The following is a 7119-nucleotide window of genomic DNA, read 5'->3' as shown; positions in this document are numbered from 1 at the left end:
TGTGTATCTTATGCCGACTAGTCATAATCCAGGTAGGGGTGGTTGTTGCCCCAACACTGGTTGTGGTCTTTCTACACCTACAGGTCCTAGTAGGTTGCCTGCTTGATACCTAGGCATCAGTGGAATTTGAGGAGATGCTACCTGAGCTTGGGGAGCATAAGGTCTCTCTCTCACATATCCCTTGTTATAATAACATTCCTCCATCCCATGGTTTGTCCATTTTTGTTCAATAGCACACCACTTGGGTTGTTTAGCCTGTGGTTTGGCGTACAAGTTAATCTTTTTTAGCACTTCCTCTACAAGCTGGTCTTGGCTTACAGCTACTTCCCCTTTCGGTGTTGTCTTAGCGGACTTGCTTCCACTTTGTTGCGAGGATGAATCATCGTCGAGATCTTTGAACTCACCCTCTTTGTAGACCGCACAATTTTCTACAAGGTAAAGAGCCTCCTTAGTTAACTTGTTTAACGTCATGCTCCTCTTCATATGTAAGTCCTTCTGGAGATCTGCATTCCTTAGTCTGGACTGAGTTGGCAGTTCTTCCACATGGCAGAACTTAACATATCTTTTTAGTCGTAGGGCTGCCTTTCGCACAGATTCCCCATCTTTTTGTTTGAATTTATGGATTTGTGAGACTGTATTATGATCTATCCGCCTTTGTGAGAATTCCCCAATAAACTTGTCAAACACCTCCTCCATAGACTCAAAGTCTCTACGCTCCACAGAGTCAAACCAAGTAGCATTATCGTCCTCTAGGGTTAGTCCAAACCCTGCAAATTGGGTAGGGAAGCCTCTAACACCTCTTCAGCTCTAATTACACGCACAAAGGCTGCTACATGATCTCTAGGATCTCTGTTTCCCGTGTATTTCTTGTTTACCCATTTTTGCACCTGAGAAGGTCTAATTCTACGATGGTCTACAAATCTCATCATTGGATCTCCACGTCCTAATCGATATACCTCCTCTGGCCTTCGGTAGTACGCGGGTTCCTCTCCCAGTGGTGCTCCTAAGCCATAATTTCTAACAGTTCTTGCAAGAGATGGTTCATCTCTTCGAACTCGCTCTATGGGTTGTTTTCCAGGCTCTGTTGACCCTTGAGTTTTTGGCTTACTCTCACCTTGATACCTTGAATAGAGTGGTGGTTCTTATAAATCCCTTATCCCTCGTGCGTCTTGATAACCATTTTGGTTTCAGTCTTGTTCTAACGTTGCACTCTGTCGAAGCCATGCCTACAATGATGGCTGGGTTGTTGGTTGGCTCTGGTTGTTGAATGTCTACTGTCGGCTAGAATGTGAGGTCGTGTCCTAATCTTCTGAAAAGGAATTTGTCGACTTGCTAGGGGTGTAGGTGGCTCTTGGCACTTTGTCTGGGGCATATGTTGATGCTCCTGCAACTCTTGCCTTTTCTACCTCCTCTAGGAGAATACGTTTGTATTCTCGCCCGTACCTATCAACAAAAACGATATCCTTCCCCATAGCAATTCATAAGAGAATAAGTAAAGAACCTTGTCTTTGCTTAACTCGTTTGGGTAGGGTTCTTTGCAACGAAAGTAAGAGACTATTCCCTCGCTCTCATGCTTGTAAATTCCCAAATTCTCATTATAAGTTGAAACCCTGGTTGTTTTCTTATCATACATAAAAAGCGCTCCAGGTCGATCAATGTTTGGAGGTGGTTCTTGAGTTTCTAAAACCATTTTTCCTTTTGCCACGTTATCTCCATATCTGTTGTAATCCTCAGGGTTACTAACTATCAGATAGTGGTTCCCCTTTTCGTCTCAGAATCTATCTCCATCATCATAGACTCAAATTATCTCTAGTCTCTGAGCCGGCCTTTCTTCAATACAAATACACTTCCGACCTAGATAGTCAGAATAAACTAGAGCTCCCCTCGAGTTTGTTCCTTCTAAGAAGATTACAGTGAACTTGGGATCGTTCAAAGGATTTAGGGAGGTGCTTCTCCTTGGCATTGGTCCGTCATAGGTGAAACCTCCTGGCTATTGACTACCCATCATGAAGAAGGATTTGTCTGATGAAGTGTCAGTGTCACTACCCTCCTCAATAATTGGTGCTAGTGGATCTAGCCTTGCCTAAGTTACACTCTCCTTGGTGGACACTAAGCTACCTTTGTCACCTGCCACCTTTTTGTCTCTAAAAATGGATCTTCCTGATCTTAAATTCATCAAACTTAGCAATGCAATTTATCACAAATCCAACCACTCACCTGGCAAAGGGTCAGTTTCTCCACAACTTCTTGCTTTGCCGCTGAATATACCTATACACAAGCGTTTAATTTCGGCAATTGAATCAAAGCATCTAACCGCTAGAGGTAATTTTAGTAATGATTGGTATAACTGGAGAGTTAACCTCAACCACTACTGTATTTTATACACTTCTGATGTTCTGGATTAGGTCGGCTAATCTAGAACTATACTTCCCTTGGATGTCGGTCAATTTACCTGAAAAAGTCTTAATTCTGTCTTTGCTTCGTCAAAAGGTCAAACAAGGTCCAAATTTCACTTCTGAAAGAAGTTCTGGAATCCTCAAGTCAAATGGAACATCACTGTATAACCTCACTCAGATTTTCTCTTCACTAAGCTCCAGTAGACATCCTACGCGTAGGATGCCTCCTACTCTGTTTTGCCTGGATTTTTTCACTATGGATCCCCCTTGACGTGCTGAGTCCACAGTTGTTTTTACTTTTTGATTTGGACACCTATAAAGTGGTCAATGGATCAAAAATTTGTTCCGACAGTCTGATGATGTTCTGATCAGTCAAATCAACCCCAATTTGGACCAAAATTGACTAGGAGGCTTGCCTCAGGCTATACAACACCCTGCTATGCCTACTGGTTTCTGGCTTGAATTTCTTCCTTTAGACATTCTATGAGTAGCATGTCTTTTTGCTCAAAATGGCTTCAAATGCAAAGCACAGACTCTCCTTAAGGTGCTGATCACTTTGGTATGCTCAAATCTGGATTTGGAGTGCAAAATCACACAGATGACATCCTACGCGTAGGATGTCTTTTTGGCCAGTTTGACCCCAGACTTAACCCACAGCTCCCCCTTGATATCAGCAACCCAGTGGTATGCTTAAATTTTGGTTTGGATTTCAAAAGTCCCCAATTTTAGCTGTTCTAGCCTTTTTCAATCAAAAGTGCTAAAGTCTGCTTAGAACCCAATTTTCTCACCCAATTGAGATGAAAACCTCTCTCAATCACTCAATATATCATGCAGATCATGCCCATGCAGCCATCCTATGGTTTTGGTCTTAAAATAATGCCTTGCACAATTTGGAAAGGATGTCTGGCAATTTTTGTCTATCTAGCCTTATCCTGTCAAGATATGGTCAACTCAAAATTCAAAAATTTTCACCAGATTAGCCTGTTGACATCCTACGCGTAGGATGTCTCCTGGCTTAAAATTTATTTTTTTCCAAACAGAAATGCTCCTGATGCTCTACAGCTCTATTAGAAACACTCACAACAACTTTTGGACCTCACTTCAACTTTTAAACACACTTTTGCGTCTTTTACAACCTTGTGATGAATCTACCAAGCAAGTATACATGCATGAAGTGCTCTAGATCATGAATCGTGATGTCCTACTTACCCTACTCCTACTCATCATGTGAAATGGTGATAATGGTGTTTTGGTTGCTTCCTGGCCTCTCCGGACTCTCTACGCGTAGAATGTCTCCTGGCTTAAAATTTATTTTTTTCCAAACAGAAATGCTCATGATGCTCTATAGCTCTATTAGAAACACTCACAACAACTTTTGGACTTCACTTCAACTTTTAAACACACTTTTGCGTCTTTTACAACCTTGTGATGAATCTACCAAGCAAGTATACATGCATGAAGTGCTCTAGATCATGAATCATGATGTCCTACTTACCCTACTCCTACTCATCATGTGAAATGGTGATAATACTCTAACTACTACTTATCAACTCAACTAAGACCTAAACTATCTAAGTCTACCTAAGTCGAAGGATCTAGGCCAGACACACGCTCCCTAGACTCCCTCTAAGACCTAGAGAGTCCTCCACCCTCTGATCCTATCTAAATGTAAAATGAGACTCCTGGCAAGCCAAAGAATCCCTATCCTCAAGGACTAGTCTCGGTCACCTACCTAGGGTTTTCATCCCCGGCAGCGGCGCCAATGTTGGACAAATACGCAGTGACGGACGTCAGCACAGCGAGAACTCACCTAACAAGATTTTTCAGCTAAGGATGAAGCTCGACCTATAGGCGCGTGGAAGCAATCATAGGGTGTCAATTTACACTAGACCGACTCCTAACTAATTCCTACAGAGGTCTCTACCCAATGTCTAAGCTACAGCCTTCAGGAGTACATAAGAGGAGATTTCCTACAACGCTTTCTACAGCCGAATACCCATCAAACAATCTCAAAACGCCACAGAACTTGAAGGAGACCCTACTAACACCAATAGGTCGCTCTCCCTAAGGTCCATGAACCAAAATCCCAACCCAAAACACCCAGTGCAAAATCACGTAGGATGTCTGGCCGAAATTTGCAGGTCGTCGTTTTCGAAAACTAAAGTGCCTAATGTGTAGCTCTACTCAATGTGAACGCATGGATATGTTGAAATGCAAAAACGGATAACGTATGCTCACCGAATCACCAGATGAAGCTCGTAGATCGAGCTCGCAAAACTGGACCGTTCGCGCGCAATGTAGGTATTGGCACGTAGCTCTCGTCGGGGGCAACACGCTGCACTTCTCCGCACTCGATCCTGACCACCGGTGCGCTCGTAGCGTCAAGATGAAGCTCTCACTCTCTCTCGTACACAGTACGCTCACTCACAAACTTCAAACTTTTTAAAATGACAAAAGGTTTTTTTCTCATTAAGGTCAAAAAGTGGTATAAATACCTTACAATCTCAAACCCTAATGCTCCAATTTAACCATCTACTCAATCTAAATGTCAAAAATGGGATACAATCTGGAAACTTCTGTAAGCCCCAATATTGACAAAGGTGAAATGTCGGGTTTTCTCAATAAATGAATAATTACAAAAAATAATAATCCGTCGAGCAATCATTTTCCGTAGGGTGTGTCCAGCTTCTAACAGGGAGCAAAAGTCTCTTTACAATCTATGCACTTTTCCTGTGTATAACCCTTTGCAACAAGTCGAGCCTTATGGCGATCGATCTCACCATCCAGCTTGCGTTTCAACTTGTAAACCCACTTCGTACCAATGGCCTTTTTGCAAGGAGGCAAATAACATAATGTCCATGTGTCATGTGCATCATATTCTAATTGCATGGCAACCATCCAATTTTCTGAATTTTGTGCTTCATCAAAAGAGAGAGGTTCCTCAACATCATGTAAGCTAGACACAGTCAAAGCATAACAATCTGATGCATAAGATGAATGGTGAGAGCTTGAATGAGTACGACTAGACAAAGGTGCATCCAATTTACTATTACGCAATGTATGCACCAGCCATTTTGGCATACCTCTAGCCTGCTCATTTTCAGGCCTTTCCTCATCAAGTGCATCATGTAGATTTTCATCAGTAATAGGCTAATCTGTAATATTTTTGAAAACCCCCATAGGCTGTACATTTGCCTCATTGGAATTTACATTCGAACTTCCACCACTGAAAAGAGGCAACAAAGTGTCATAAATGTCATGTGAGCTTACATTACTGTCTCTAGTGCATGACAACAAGGGCTGAACAGAATCATCCACTAACACTATATCCCATGAAACCAAAATACGCTTTATTTGCAGATGATACAACCTGTAACCTTTGCTTTCAGCACTATAACCAACAAAAATACATTTGACAACCTTATCATCCAATTTTTTGTGTTGTGTTTGTGGCACCAAAGCATATGCCAAATAGCCAAAAACAGGCATGTGCTCAATCGAAGGCTTTCTATCATGCCACACTTCATATGGAGTAATAGATTGCAAAGCTTTTGTAGGACACTTATTAAGTACATAAGTTTCACACATGATGGCCTCAAGCCAAAAAGAATGCGGCAAATCTTGCCTCTTAACCATACACCGTGCCATTTCTGTAAGTGACCTGCTTTTCCTCTCAGCAACACCATTTTGCTGAGGTGTATAAGGCATTGTACATTGGTGTTTTATCCCACAACTAGCCAAAAATGCATTAAATTCATGAGACATATACTCCCCCCCTTGATCGGAACGGAGGGTGCCCATAGTACATTTCGAGACATTTTCAGCCATAGCCAGAAATTGTTTGAAGCACATAAAAACTTTGGACTTCGCTTTAAGCAGAAATACCCATGCATGCCTGGAGTAATCATCAATGAAAGTCACGAAGTAAAGGTAATTGCCCAAGGACAAAGTTTGCATGGTCCCACAAACATCACTATGCACAAGCTGCAACCTGCATGTGGCCCGAACTAAACCATCCTTTGGAAACTTAGAGCGTTGCATCTTACCGAAAATAAAGCCTTTACAAATAGTGCTTGAGGAGGCGGCAAAGAAGAAATTGTATCAGATTTTTGCAAACGAAGCAAACTGGGAAAATTCAGATGACCAAAACGTGCATGCCAAAGTTTTGCATCTTAAATAGCCCTTGAATCTGCAACTGCATTTGCAAAATTTTTTCCACACTTGTCATACAAAGTGAGCTTATACAGCCCATGGCACAAAAGCCCAGATGCAACAATTTCATCACCAAAATTGAGATCATGAACTGTACATCTGTCATCCACAAATTTGACTACAAGTCCAAGTCTAGCAAGTGCAGATACAGACAAAAGATTCTTCTTGATCCCAGGTACATAAAGTGCATCAACAAGTGTGAAAGAACTGCCATTAGCAGCAGTAAGCACAATCTTTCCAACTCCCTGAACCAGATAAGAGGCATTGTTGGCACAAGTGACTGAATTCCCATGAGGGATAGACTTGAGAGAGCTGAACAATTCACGATGTGATGTAATGTGAATCTGCAGCAACAACTGACAAGCATGCATCATGGACAGAAGGATTGTAAGTGCACTCTACACTAAAAGCCCATTCTGCATCAACATCAACAACACAATCTCCTTTCGCAGAAGACTCAACAATGGCTGCACTTGTAATGGAACCAGCATTTGCAGTGGAATCACCCTCT

This window comes from Adiantum capillus-veneris, chromosome 3 (genome assembly GCF_014529385.1).
Source record: "Adiantum capillus-veneris isolate H3 chromosome 3, ASM1452938v2, whole genome shotgun sequence".
Classification (NCBI taxonomy): domain Eukaryota; kingdom Viridiplantae; phylum Streptophyta; class Polypodiopsida; order Polypodiales; family Pteridaceae; genus Adiantum; species Adiantum capillus-veneris.
Note: the sequence above shows the minus strand (reverse complement) of the source record.